Source organism: Vulpes vulpes, chromosome 1 (genome assembly GCF_048418805.1).
Source record: "Vulpes vulpes isolate BD-2025 chromosome 1, VulVul3, whole genome shotgun sequence".
Classification (NCBI taxonomy): Eukaryota; Metazoa; Chordata; class Mammalia; order Carnivora; family Canidae; genus Vulpes; species Vulpes vulpes.
Window position 1 is genome coordinate 87,210,178 of NC_132780.1, and position 13,465 is coordinate 87,223,642.

A 13,465-nucleotide genomic window follows, 5' to 3' on the forward strand; every position below is an offset into this window, starting at 1 on the left:
TGTGAAATGGTGGTTGACTTAAGTTGTTTCTATTTTTATTTTTTTCATAGTTAAATGAAGCACATAGGAATCAAAGAGGATTTACTTCATCTTAAAAAAGTCCATTTATTACTTAGACAAGTTGCAAAATTTGTTAGGAATAAGGCCTATTTCCAGGGCTCGCAGTAACAGTAATGGATAGCTTGTAGAACTTTACAATTATGAGTGTACATATAAGTAATTTTTAAAAATCTTGAAACATGATAAACACTATAAATTTATTTCTGCTCATTTAAATTTTTATCTTCTTGGTTCTTAACATATGGGAGTCAGCAAAGGCAGCGCATAATTGTGGCTCAAAGTTTTTCTAATCCCTTTTACAGTTTCAGAAAAAAATTTAGAAGGTCTGAGGGAATAGAGGCCTTTGATGAATTTCTGCCTTTCTTTTAAAAGGAGAATTTACAGGAGGAAAAATTTTTATATATTCCCTATTGTGAAGTTTAACCAAAATGAAGATTTGATTTTGGTTAGAATCCTTCCCGTCCAGTGACTTTTAAAGGATATTACCCCAACTTCTTGCCTAGCAGGACAGCAGTAAACATTTTGTTTTCAACTTCCTTTAAAATTTTTTTCTCTGGTCCTTGTTTTGACAAGTTTATGTGGATTAATTCTTACTGCCTTGCCTTTAAGCCAATGCTGTTGGCTGAGGAAATACTTCAGACTTTTCTAGTAGTGACCAAAAGCTATAGAGTAGGTAAAGGAAAAACGTTATAGAAAGAAATCTGTGTTTTACCCCTTTTTATATTTCTACAGAGTCTACACCAGCCCTGGCCTCAAGCTAGGCAATCACAGGTGATTCATTTAACATCATTGAGCAGATGTTTATTGAACAGTTATTATGTGCTAGGTCCTGAGCAGTGAGCACAGTGCGGTTTCCAGCTCTAGGAGCTCTGGGTTTATAAGAAAGGTGGAAGCAAACAAACTACAGTACAGTAGCTGAGGGTTTCCACAAAGCTGGGACAAGGGGTTAGGAAGTGAGCTAAAGGTGGTTGTGAATTAGCAGTATGTGGGGCGCGGGTGTTCATTCTGAGCAAATATTAACGAGTCACCTGCTTTTTTCCAGGTATTATTCATGTGCTAGAGATAGCAGGGGTAAACAAAACAGTATTGCCTCTTCTGAGAAGCTTCTGGCCTAGCGTGGGGGACAGATATATGTCAACCATACCAACACGTATGCTCTGTGTGTATTAATTGGATGGGGAGAGAGTATGGGAGAAGATGACATTGAAGCAGGGACCTTATGGGATCAAGTGGAAGGGGCAGCCGCCCTTGTGGTGATTTGTACTGAACATGACTCCTTAGATCTCTCCTGGAAAGAAAGAATTAACATTTCAAAGTGAGGAAGAATAGCTTAGAATAATTGAGGTGATATATCAGGCAGGGCACTTGATGCTTTGTGCCATATTAAGGCCACCCAACTCCAGGACTCCAGCCAGGTTCAGCCAACCTGGAGGTGCCATTGTCCTGCTCCTAGTTCTTGTCCCAGTGATAGAGTGATGGGGTGTTGCCCAAGCCTGGGCTGAGCTCCCTTTCCAGGGGGATGCTCACTTCCTCCCCTTGATAGAGGGCAGGTGTTGGCTTGGAAAGGATAAATCTGACCTAAAATTAAACCCGAAGCTGTAATGTGTGTGTGTGTGTGTGTGTGTGTGTGTGTGTGTGTATTGCCCATGATTAGGTGTTTACAGCACCAAATCTTCAACAATTAAAGAGAAAAGGTGTGGGTGGGGTAAAAAATAGCAATACCCACACTCTGAAGTTTTTGAGAAAAACAGGAAACTAGTCTTTTTTAACCAGTGATGCCCAGAACTGGTTATTGCAAAGAGGGTTGTTTTTCTAATGCATTGTGGTCAGCACAGCTGTGCCAGAAGTAGATTTCTGCTCATTATGACAGCCGTCTGTGGATTTCTTTAGCTGACAAACCTATAGACAGGCAAGCATAATTATCAGTAGTAACCTGGTCATTATGGCCGGATGGTGCTTGGAAAACAATTTGCACAAGCCCTGAAAGCCCGTGAGAACATACAAAATAAGAGCATTTGGCGAACATGCAGCTATTTCCGGGAGTTGTGAATGACCCAGACTTATGAACCATACAATAGCTTATTGTAGGACTGTTTGAAACCTCTCTTTATTTGGATTCTTATTTTAAGTTGACAGATAACATTTGATGGCAAGTGACATAATATTTTTTCTCATTTGCTCGTTAACTCAAGCTCCACTTTCTAAATGTTGTAGACCTCTTTATTTTTCGCTTATGTTTGCTGGTTGGTGGCAGTTAAGTAACAATTTCAAAAGTGAAATCGAGATCACAAAGGTGTTGTCTCTTGTTCCCAGAATCTCAGAAACGCATCATCACTGCTGCATTTGTGAACGACATGGGAAGAAAAATGATCACAGAAGTAATGGGGCAATTATTGATTAGTTTTGCGTTCTTCCCAATAAAGAAAATGCTTTAGAGCCAAGTTGAAATGGAGTAGTTCCCTTATCTGCCGTCTTTCGTACACGGAAGGCTAGGTAAGCACAGACCATCACCGAGGTTTCCCCTCCACTTCCTGTGTGTGGGTTCGGTGTAATCGGGGAGCCCTCTAAACCAGAGCTCTCCCTTGCTGGCCATTTCTTTGTGCACGTGGAGATGTCATCTTTTTAAGGCTAAAAGGGGGTATTAGAATTTTGGAAGTTGACTAATGTAACCTAGATTTCATTGCTCATTGCATTTTATGGTCGCCAAGCTGAGCATTTGGTCTGTGCGTTGAAGGATTTACACTTGTCTGTCTGTATCAGACTTTACAGTTATATCTTTAAGAAGTAAGTTACTCATGCTTCTCAGTCGTGAAGCTTGTTTGCAATGAATGTTTGATCCTTGATCCAGGCCGTGTACCTGGGCTTAGCAATGTCCCCTGTCCAGCTGACTGCTGGGGTCTCTCCACAAAAGGCGGTCATTACTGCTATTGATTTTTTTGTAGCCCATTGGCCATGTTAGAGTTCTTTGTAGTGAAAGGGAACTCAACTCTTGGCATCTGTCTGCCTTTTCATTTTACCAGAAAAGTACTTCAGTCTTTCAATGGCAGTAACGCAAGTTGAAGGGGAGTCTATTCCTTCCTTTCCCTTGAGGAGGCTTGGGGAGAGGACTAGCTAGTAAAGAGGCATAGGAGATCGAATTGGATGAGGGTGAGGTGGGGAAGGGCTCTGATTTTTTAACCCCTTGCAGTTTATTTCTTAGTGGAATGGGGTGAGAGTACCTGCCATGTCCCCCTCAACAGCATGTGGCAAAAAGTAGTGAGACGGTGGTTGTCCAGTACTCTCAAATGCATATGGTGGTTGTTTGAGAAAGTACCAGCTCTTACTGAAACAGAACAAAACAAAAAAACAAACACGCTTTATCAGAAGGCCTCGTATTTCAAACACATATAAAATCCTGTTGTTTCTGCTGGGAAAACATAGCCTTGGGAAGTTGTGATAAAGTCAAAATGGCAGAAATATGGATTTTTATTAGTTCTACTTCTTGCATATGCCCGGGCATGGCCTATTTTTAATGTGTTTTTTCACGTTCAGGTTTTTAAAATCTTGAGGACTAGAAATAGAATCTTTTACTTTCCATACTTGATAGGACCTGAGTATGTCTTTGATACTGTTACTTTTAAATAGCCACAGTAAGTGTATGAGCAGAAGCATGGCATAAAAATCTTGGTGTCGGGGAGGGGGGTTGAAGTGGGGGGATACTCATGACAACAGTCTCCTTTCTTACAGTAGAATAGAACAGTGAATGGAAACTATCCCAGCAGATCATTCAGTCCTGCTGAGCCATTCCCTAGCACTAGAACTAATTTGGGTCTCTACCAAATGGATATAAATACATAAAGCATTTGTCCGTTCCATCTAAAGGCTGCTCAAATTGGTGTTGTTGTTGCCTTCCCATTTTGCTTTTGTCTGTGATTTTTATTACAAAGGCCCAGTTAAAAACATACTGTACTCTTGCTCTGTCCTTCCTAATGAGAAGAGGGTGCTTGGGAGGTGATGGCTATCTGTGCAGGAGGCTGTGGCTGACGAGGCCAGTGTGTAATGATTAGTCCTTTCCCTGCTGCGCACACATGGAGATTGTTCCTTGATTTCTTACAGTCATCATTTCTAATACAGCCTGGAGCTACACGGAGACTTGCTCTGTCAAGCTTGGGGCCATTTTTCGCTTTTGTTCAAAAAGGCTTCTCTTATGGGACTGCTTACTGCCTGGGTGGTTCATCTGCTGTGTTCACAGACTCCCCACAATGGGGGCCCTCAATGGAGAGGGCTTTACAAGGCCACTTTTTCCAACTTGCTTTGGAGCAGCCCCCCTTCTCATTACCATCTGGGAAGAAAACAGATCATGGCAGTGGGGATTGAAAGGGAGGCTGGAAATGACTAAGTCAACCTCTTTCTCTGTTCAGTTGAAGAAAGAGAGGACCAGAGAAAGGTTATGTCCCTTGTCCTGGTCACAGAACTACTTGTGCCCTGATGAGTGACCCTGCTTTCATTCTTTTTCACACATCCAGCCCAGTAAATGATTTCCTGGGGGAGATGATTGCTCTAACCCTGGAGCGCTGTGAGCATTCCGGGAAGTAGCTGACACTCCTGGGTTGTCATTGGATGCTCAGTGAGGAATACAGCTGTTGTTTATGGAAATGCTTAAGAAGCAGGATGTGGCATTGGTGGCAGGGTTTGCATTCACACAGGAGCTAGCACAGCGCTGTTCTCTAGAAAGCTGCAGTTTGATCCTGGTGATACCAACTTCATGCCACAGTGTTACTGCCAGGCTCTCAATGTTTGGCTCTCTTGATTTTATTTCTTCAGTTAAAAATCGAATGTCATACTCTGTTCATTTTGAAGAATGATGTTGATTGTCGAATTTCTCTTAGTTGAGTATGATTTTCACAAGGGAGTTTGAGTAATATAGTGATCTGCAGGATTTGTGTGCTATAATCACTTGCTTAGACACATCATGAGCACAGTAACAAGTAACACAACGTTACCCTTGCACAGTTATAGAGTTAGAGTGTTTCTCAAGTAGGTGCTATTGAGATTTGGGGATAGATGATTCTTTGGTGTGGAGGGCTGTCCTGTGCATTGTAGGATATTAACCAGCATTCCTGATGTCAACCCACTAGATGACCATAGCACCCCCTCCCCAGCCATGATAACCAGAAATAATCCCAAACATTGCCCAGTGTCCCTTGGGGGGTAAAATCACCCTGGTTGAGGACCTCTGTAGACCAGCAGTAAAGCTGAGGAACATTGCACATATGCCAGCCTGAAGCAGTCTCATTTACAATAGGAGGCTTGACTTTAAGAAACCAGAGAAGAAAGTAAGGTTTGGGAGGGTTAAATTACCAAATGATGAATATTCCCAATCCCATGACTGAGTGACTAGCAACCCAAACCAGGGGATTTCCCCTGTTGGCTTGTGGCAGGAATTCCCTTTCTCTTCCTCTTGCCCTCAACTTGAGGACACTTCCTTTTCACCACTGTTCAAGTTTCTGATTGACCTATTCTGAGGTCCAGCTTTTCTCTTTCACTCTCCCGTCACCTCAGTAGCTACCAGTAACCAGACCACCACTGCTGCCTTTGCAAAAGACTAGTGTCACCAAGATTTTCCCTGCTGATGCCCCTGAGCCATCACTCTGCCCCTGAAGAACATGTCTTGCTGTTCTTATATTATTATTTACTTCTTAAGATTCTACCTAGACTTTTATGGCCCATGTAGAAAAAAGTAAGGAGTAGTTTGATATCCTATTGACTCAAGTCCTCAATGAGACTATTTTTTCGAATAAAAGCTATGACATGGGCAGCCCCAGTGGCTCAGCGGTTTAGCGCCGCCTGCAGCCCGGGGTGTGATCCTGGAGATCCAGGATCGAGTCCTACATCGGGCTTCCTGCATGGAGCCTGCTTCTCCCTCTGCCTGTGTCTCTGCCTCTCTCAGCTCTCTCTGAATGAATAAATAAATAAATCTTAAAAAAAAAAAAAAAGCTATGACATGTAAGGTGACTTAGGTTCTCTAGTGCTCCTACTACATCGCCTTAGGCTAGCCTGGAATGCCAATCACTGTTTGTGATTCTGGTTTTAGAGGGAGACATTCCAAATTTCAAGTAGTAAACATAAAAGTGAGCTTTTGGAATATGACTTATTTTAAGAAGGAACCATTTTGGCATGCTGGAAGATGAGGTATAATAGTCTAGCTCCTGCCTATTCCAAGTGAGTTCTTCACTGAAACCACAAAGAGACCCTTAATAGGCAGTTTGGACTCCCCCTCTTGTTGAGATTTCCCACTCTAAGTCCCAGACTTGGAGGGCAGACAGGCTGGACCATCTATGGTTTGCTTCTCTGATGTGGAAACAATAGTCATCTGGCGGTTTCCTTGGATTCCATTTGGTCATGCTTTTGTATACAATCTTTGCCAAATGGACTTAGTATGCCTAAGTCGGCCAAAGGAGGAAAAGACAAACACCTTAATCTATGGACTGAGATACCAACTGATGAAAATCCATAACAAAACAACTAGAATCTTAGCAGATTTTAGAAAGAGTAAAAGGAAAAGATACATGTTGTACAAATGTGTGGTAACTAAGGGGACTTTATTTTATTTTATTTTTCTAAGGGGACTTTAATTAAAAGAGAGGAACAAAAATACCTCACTTTTTATTTTTATGTCAAATACCAGATTTTTACATCATGTTTGTCAAAGCTAGAGGTGTTTATCATTTCAGACTAGACAGGTACAGCGGAAAAGCCTGCTACTCCAAGTCTTGAAAGGGTCTCCCAATTCTGATAATGCTGTCTGTTCTTTCTACCCTTTCTCTCTAAATTTGTCAAATTGCACAAACTGATATGTTAGACTCTATGATAAATCTATGCAAGCTAGGATAAGAGAATGGTGGCTGGTGACTTCTATTGGGAAGTTTCTAGATCATCTGTACTGATGATTTCCAAATTGGATTCCGGATGCTCTAGGATACTACCAGTTTTGAAAGAAAGCATAGTTGTGGTAGATTTAACATGTGTCTGTTTTAACCACCTCTAAATTTGAGGCTTTGGATCATGATGGGAGAGATGCTTAGCTTCCACATTTTAAAATGTGTACAATTAGAAGAGAGTCACTTTTCTCAAATACTATTACTTGGCTCTCTGATTACATGGCTTGCCTTTTGTTATGGGATCTACACAGTAACAATCTGTTTTCAATGTCTGTCCTTCTCAAGCCCTTAAGTTCCATGAGGACAAGAATCACGGCTTTGGAATCATGGCACAATTGTTGTTTGTTGAATGAAGAATTTAATAAATGAGGGGAAATAAAGAGTTCATCATGAACATTTTATAAGAAAAGTGTATTTTTTTTGATAGAAAAATTAAATAAAGACATTTCCCAATAATGAAGTTAAGACACAACTTAAAAGAATATCTATGTAGTGAAGTTTTGTTTCTTTTTTGGAAATTTGTGGTTTTTATTTAAGAACAGAGAAATATTGTATTTTCTGGAGAAGAAAAGCATGGCATGCCCTCCAAAAGTAATCTAGTGGAACACAGGCATATAAAGTCCTCCAAACCCATCAATTTTCATTTTACTTTATAGTAATAAACACTTTTCAGTGCCAAAGTAAATTAGGACAATGATCTGGGTAAAAGAGTACTCTTGAACTGTGTAAGAAAGATTTTGATTCTGTTGCCCAATTTAGAGCAGTGACCTTCATTCTAAGTGTGAAAGTGTTTTATCACTGTTGTATATGGACATGGTTGACCTCCATACTAGACACCTAAAACTACTGCCATGTGGTTCAGTCATACCAGTATAGATAGTGAGTAATAGGAATGCTCAATATATTAAACTTTCTTTGGTTTGGCACTGGTTTTGGATTTCTTCAAATCACGCATCTTTTTATATTACTATTATGTATATGTTTTCAAAAGCATTGGTTTTGAGTCAGACTAACTGGATTAAAAAAACAGTTTCAGCCATTACTGTGAGGCAATGGATAAGTTCCTTAAACTTGGGGCCTCATGTCATCCGTAAGGGAGGTAATATTAGTGCCTGCCTCATAAAGGATTTAATGAGAAAATACATGTAAATCACTAAGCACATTTGCTGGGGCACAAAGATTTAGTAAATGTTGATTATTTTTATCATTCTATGTGCTGATTGTTTCAAACTCCATTACTATTTCTAGATCGTTCATTTTCTTCATGTTTTCAGTAGTAAGCCCAAACTTTTAAGCTTCCTTTTTATGGAAATCAGAGCAGTCTAAACAGAGTCTAGGCTGCCAAACTATCTGCTACATCTCATAAAGAAATGAGATAATGCTTGGTGTATATGTGTGTGTCCAAATATGAAGGAGCCACAATTCTAAGTCGTTCCAGACTGAGGGCAGGTGGACCCCACTTGGCTGGGAGTCAGATCCTATTACCAGACTTTATTTATTTCAGGCCTGATAAAGTTGCTTCCTCTTGGTGAGATTTTTTTTTTCTCATTTCTTACTCAAGACAAAGACGAAGGGAGTTGGAAAACTTTTTAAAAAGAAATGCAAAAGAAACTCTCTTATTTTTATATCTTCCAGAAACCAATTTGATAAGTCATTTTCTAAGTTCTAAAGAAGCATTTTTTCCCTTCAATTTTTCATCACGTGAATAAAACTGGGTTTTCAGTTTTAATCAGACAACACAAACCATTACACTGTAAAACTACATTTTTCATTTGGCACCGTTCCTTGTTTACTCTTTTCAATGCAGATATGTCCTTGTCCTAAGACAAGGGGTGAAAGCCACCATGAGGCGTGACACCAGCCTGAGCAGGAGGAGTTAGTTATTAGTTGCTAAGTGTGTGAGAGGTCAGTGAATTTTTCAGGGTACCGCTTCAGAAATCTTCGTGCGCTCACTAATAATGACTTGTAATCACCAGGCTTAGGAACCTCCTCCTATCAAGATGGCTGAATCAAATGTTTGAAGGTTTCTGAAACAGGCTAGTTTGTGCCTCCTCTTTGTTACAAGCAATTTCTTTCATCTTGCACAATTTAAATTTGGTTTTGATATTTCCCAATGGAAGTTGTTATTGTTGCATTGCTTTGAAATTTGTTTTCAAATAGGAGCTTGAAATGGATTATCTATAAAGTTTTGTTCATCTTGAAAGTTCTATGATCAAAGTTTACTTTTGCCTTTTAGAAGTTTTAAGATTTCTCCAGTTTTATATGGTTTCTTACTGATTCTTTTTGGCTTCCCAAATCAATAAATCCCCATTAGTAGGTAGTTAATTGTGGAGAATCTGAAATTTTACTTTAAAAATTTACACTGAAGTCTTAATTTTATCTCTCCTCTGTGGCCAACATTTAATCCAGCAGAATATTGTTAAGACTTTTTTTTCCTCCCCCCAGGGCCACAGCTATTAAGGTCTCTCAACTTGGAAAATGAAACATGCTTAAATTTTTTTCCGTTTTGATACTAGACAAACTAGAACCGATAATCTTAATGGCTTTTCTAGCTTCTACATTACCCATCTCAACTGGATCACGGTTTTGGCCACCTGCTTTAGAAAGGAATATCAACAATCTCTTAATTTTGAAATTCAGTGACACTCCTTAGGTCTTTTACTTGACTTACTGTTGATTTGTATTCGACTGTCTTTATCATTTATAGTTTTCTTTGCATGTCTCTGTGATACTGTGAACTGCTGCCCTACCTCTGTTCCCAGCCTTTCCCACATTCCCCATCTTGGTAGTTTTCTCCAAAGTACAGCCCAGGCTTCTTCTTTCTGTACCTCCCCAAAACCAGCCCCATAGTTTTAAGTATCAGCTCTAAATGCTGGTGATCCTAATGGTGTTCCAAAGTGGATTTTCAGCTTACATTTCCTGTGGGTTCTGTATCTATATGTCTGCCTGGACATTTCTGTTTGAATGTTTCTAAAGCACCTCAAACCTAGTTTGTTCTAAAACTGAATATACTCTATTTCCTCTCAAACTTGCTTTCTTCTCCTTGTCTGCCTTGGCAAGCTTCTGCTGATTACTCCAGATCCATTTCAAATGTGTCCACTCTCAACCCTTTCTTAACACCCACCACTTGGTGGGGGCCTTATTGTAACTTATACTACAGCACTTTTCATCCTACCTGTAAGTCACAGTCACTGAGGTCAGAAAACACATTTGTGTGCCTTCTGATGCACTACAGTCCCTAGTGCGTGTGGTAGGTGCTTAGTAAATGATGTTGAGGGATGCCTGGCTAGCTCAATCGGTAGAGCATGTGGATCTTGATCTTAGGGTTGTGAGTTCAAGCCCTACGCTGGGTGTAGAGATTACTTAAAAATAAACTTTTAAAAAAGTGATTGTTGAATATGCTAACAAATGGCAAAAATAGTATATTATAGATATTGAGAAAGGAAACAAAATTTTTATTTCACCAGGTGGAAAAGTTTGTAAGTGGCTAGATATTAAATAGATATTTTTTACAGTTCTATAAAAAATGAAACCATCAGCCTTATTGATTAGATGTAGGCCCTAGGATCTCAGAGAGTAAAAGAGGCTTCTATTTATTTCCTTTCTAGACTCATGGTTGACTTGGTGCTTGGACTTGGTTTGAATGGAGACTCAGTCATGGCATTATGGCAGCAGGTGCAGTGTTTTGAGTGACTTTCCCAGCTATTTCAAAAACGTCTGAATGCACAGAGCAGAACTCAGCTATCTGGTTGGGAGAATATTTAGGTGCAAATATTTCCTATATGCGCCTCTTCTCATTTATTCTACCTCCTCAAATGGGGCTCTGTGGGTCAGGATAAGGGCATGATATGTATGCTTCTGTTTACTTAGGCAAAAGGTAATGAAAATTCATGATTTCAGTTATGAGATGATAACCATCTCCCCTGCTATATCCTTCTCTTCCTCCCCGCTACATACAGATAAAATTGTATATCTGGATGTGCTAGTCATACCCATTTAAAATTACCCACAAGCCATTAATATTAAGTTCATCCTTTGATACTGATAGCTTGCTTCATCACATTGCGTGGAAGGATCATTAGAAACAGTTTGTTACTGGAATCCTTATATTGTTGGGATTAGCGTCTAACTAAATGGAACAGGTATCCAGATACCATGAATTAATCCATGTTAATTTTAAAAATAAGAAGTCTTAGCAGCGAAGACTGATCTGTGACTGTCCTGTATTTAGAATTAGGTTCTTTGCACTAGGATGCTGGACCATTGCAGAATTATGTAACTGTTTCTCTTTTGGCATTCATAAAAACAAGAGCATGTTACCAGAGGTCATCCCACATTGAGGAAAAATTTTAAATACATGAATAAAAATTCCATCTGGCTTTTTTAATACTAGAAACATCACATAGATTTGTAATTTTGATGTTTTGTAGTCTTATATGGGTTTGGTAGTCTTTTATGAAGAACAACAAACAAAACATCCTGTTTTTATAACATCCAGCATAAATCCCAGGGGAGTTATTACAGAAATAGCTTAGGTTCTTCCTATATCAGTTAGCAGCTTTTTTATTTCTATTATTTAATGTTTCTCCTCTCTTCGAAGTGTGACTAAAACAAAATCGATTTGTGTCCTCAGGCACTGAAGTACTGCTAAGTGTTAATTGTCCAGGGTTTCTTAAAGGGCTTGAAGATCACAGAAGAAAATGTAGGGCCTGACCCACCACTTCTTGCAAGGGTGACCATTTTAAATTGCAGGTATTTGTAAAACTCTTTTTGATCTTTCTTTTCTTTCCTTTCCTTTCTTTCTTTCTTTCTTTCTTTCTTTTTCTTTCTTTCTTTCTTTTCTTTCTTTCTTTCCTCTTTCTCCTTTCTCTTTTTTTTCTTCCATGTCATGGTTTCATCTTTTTGAAACTTAGCGATATTCCTTTAAGTGTTTGCTTAGGAGAAAATATGTGAAAATTGAATAGGGAAGATATTTTTGAAGGGTTGTAATATGGTTTAAAGGGTGGTGAAACAGCCAGAAATGATGATTCAGAAGCTGAAAATAGCTCTACGTTTTATGCAATCAAGTAAAACTCTGTACCTTGGCCTTCCCCACACCGGATTAGCAAGGAGTCAGGAGCATCCACCCCCAGCATGCACTATGGATGACAGGCGGGGTCATGACAGACTGCTGCCTAAACAGGGCATGTGCTGCCCAGAGGCTAACCCTGAGGTACAGGGTGGATTAGAGTTGAGTGATCTCAACTCATATTCATTTCCTCTGAAAGGAAAACTCACAAGGTCCTCTGTGTCGTACTGAGCGTTTAGGCAGCCAGGATTCTCACGATGGCACCCTGTCACTCCCGAGGCGGATGGACATGTGCCACGTTTGCCTTTGCTGCTTGCTTCCCTGGCAGGGCTCCAGAAGCTTATGGCATTTGTCCCGGTCCTTAGGAATCCCATTTTAAGACCACGAGAGGGAGAGGGATTGATCTTGAGTTTTTTTTCTCTATGCTCTTGTTTTTCTTAGTTTGTTTTCTGTATGTTTTCGTGCAAAAAGCTGTACTGACCAGTGAGGAGGCTAGGAGATGATTCTTGAATTAACTCCATTTCTGTGGAGCGAGTGGTCAGGTTGCCCAGGTACAATGTCTTGGGTCCAAGAGCTGAGTCATGCTCGTGACTGAGAGTTTGATGCTTCACCTTCAGTTCTTGTTACCCAAAATGAGACTCTGTGCTTGGTCCTGTCAAATAAACCAAACTGTCAGGTTGTCATTAACGAGTGATGCTTCTCTAATTAAACAGAACTGATGGGAATGATCTGGGAGGATATTAGCAATGGAACAGTGATGTTTGCATTTAAATGATCTTAATTACCCCTTAGACTTAATGCCCTAATAAGATGAACGGGAGAATGTCACATCTCACTTAGCTGTATTGTTTTAGACAGTGGCTGCAGGCTGAAAAGGACCAGAGTGCATTAACTTGCACTGTGGTGTCTGCTTTTGCAGACAGAAGGTTTGGGGATGTATATTCTTTTCTTTTTCTTGTTTCTCTCTCTCTCTCTCTCTTTCTTCAAAGGAAATTAAATCACAGCCCTGACAGGAGAGGGTAAAATCTCTGAGCAGACCTCCCCAGTGCTTGGAATTTACAGACTCTACCACGTCCCAGTTTGCTATTGTCCTAAGGCAACACACTCCCCTGCTGCTCTTTGCGTCTTTGGCCACAGGCCAGCCTCCCAGGGCCTTGGGCTTTGATGTGCGGAGCAGACTGTCCTCAGGCCAGGCTGTTGTTGCCCCTGCCTAGGCTCTACTCACCCAGAATGCCAGGAGGGATGTCCTGTCTCGCAGTATACACTTTCCACAGCTCAAGCCATCATCAGAGGTTTCTAACACTCCCACCGCAGAGGGAGCCTGCCTTTGTGTCATCCACAAGTGGCTGCTCCCAGCTGCTCAGCTTTGCTTTGCTGGCTTCGGTGCTCTGCGTAGTTGGGTGGGGGTGGGGGCCTC

General features: G+C 40.4%; 1 protein-coding gene across 9 annotated transcripts in view; it reads left to right on the plus strand.

Annotated features, from left to right (window-relative positions):
- HIVEP2 (HIVEP zinc finger 2) overlaps positions 1 to 13,465 on the plus strand; it is a 191,988-nt gene that overhangs the window by 85,773 nt on the left and 92,750 nt on the right. The window contains exons 2-3 of one of the 9 annotated variants that reach the window (XM_072719577.1): positions 2,374 to 2,553; positions 11,614 to 11,732. The exons of 7 other annotated variants lie outside the window; for them this stretch is intronic. The gene's annotated coding sequence lies outside the window, so the exon portion shown is untranslated. The remainder of the gene's footprint in view (positions 1 to 2,373; positions 2,554 to 11,613; positions 11,733 to 13,465) is intronic. One more of the 9 variants, XM_072719605.1, reaches the window with a different exon arrangement.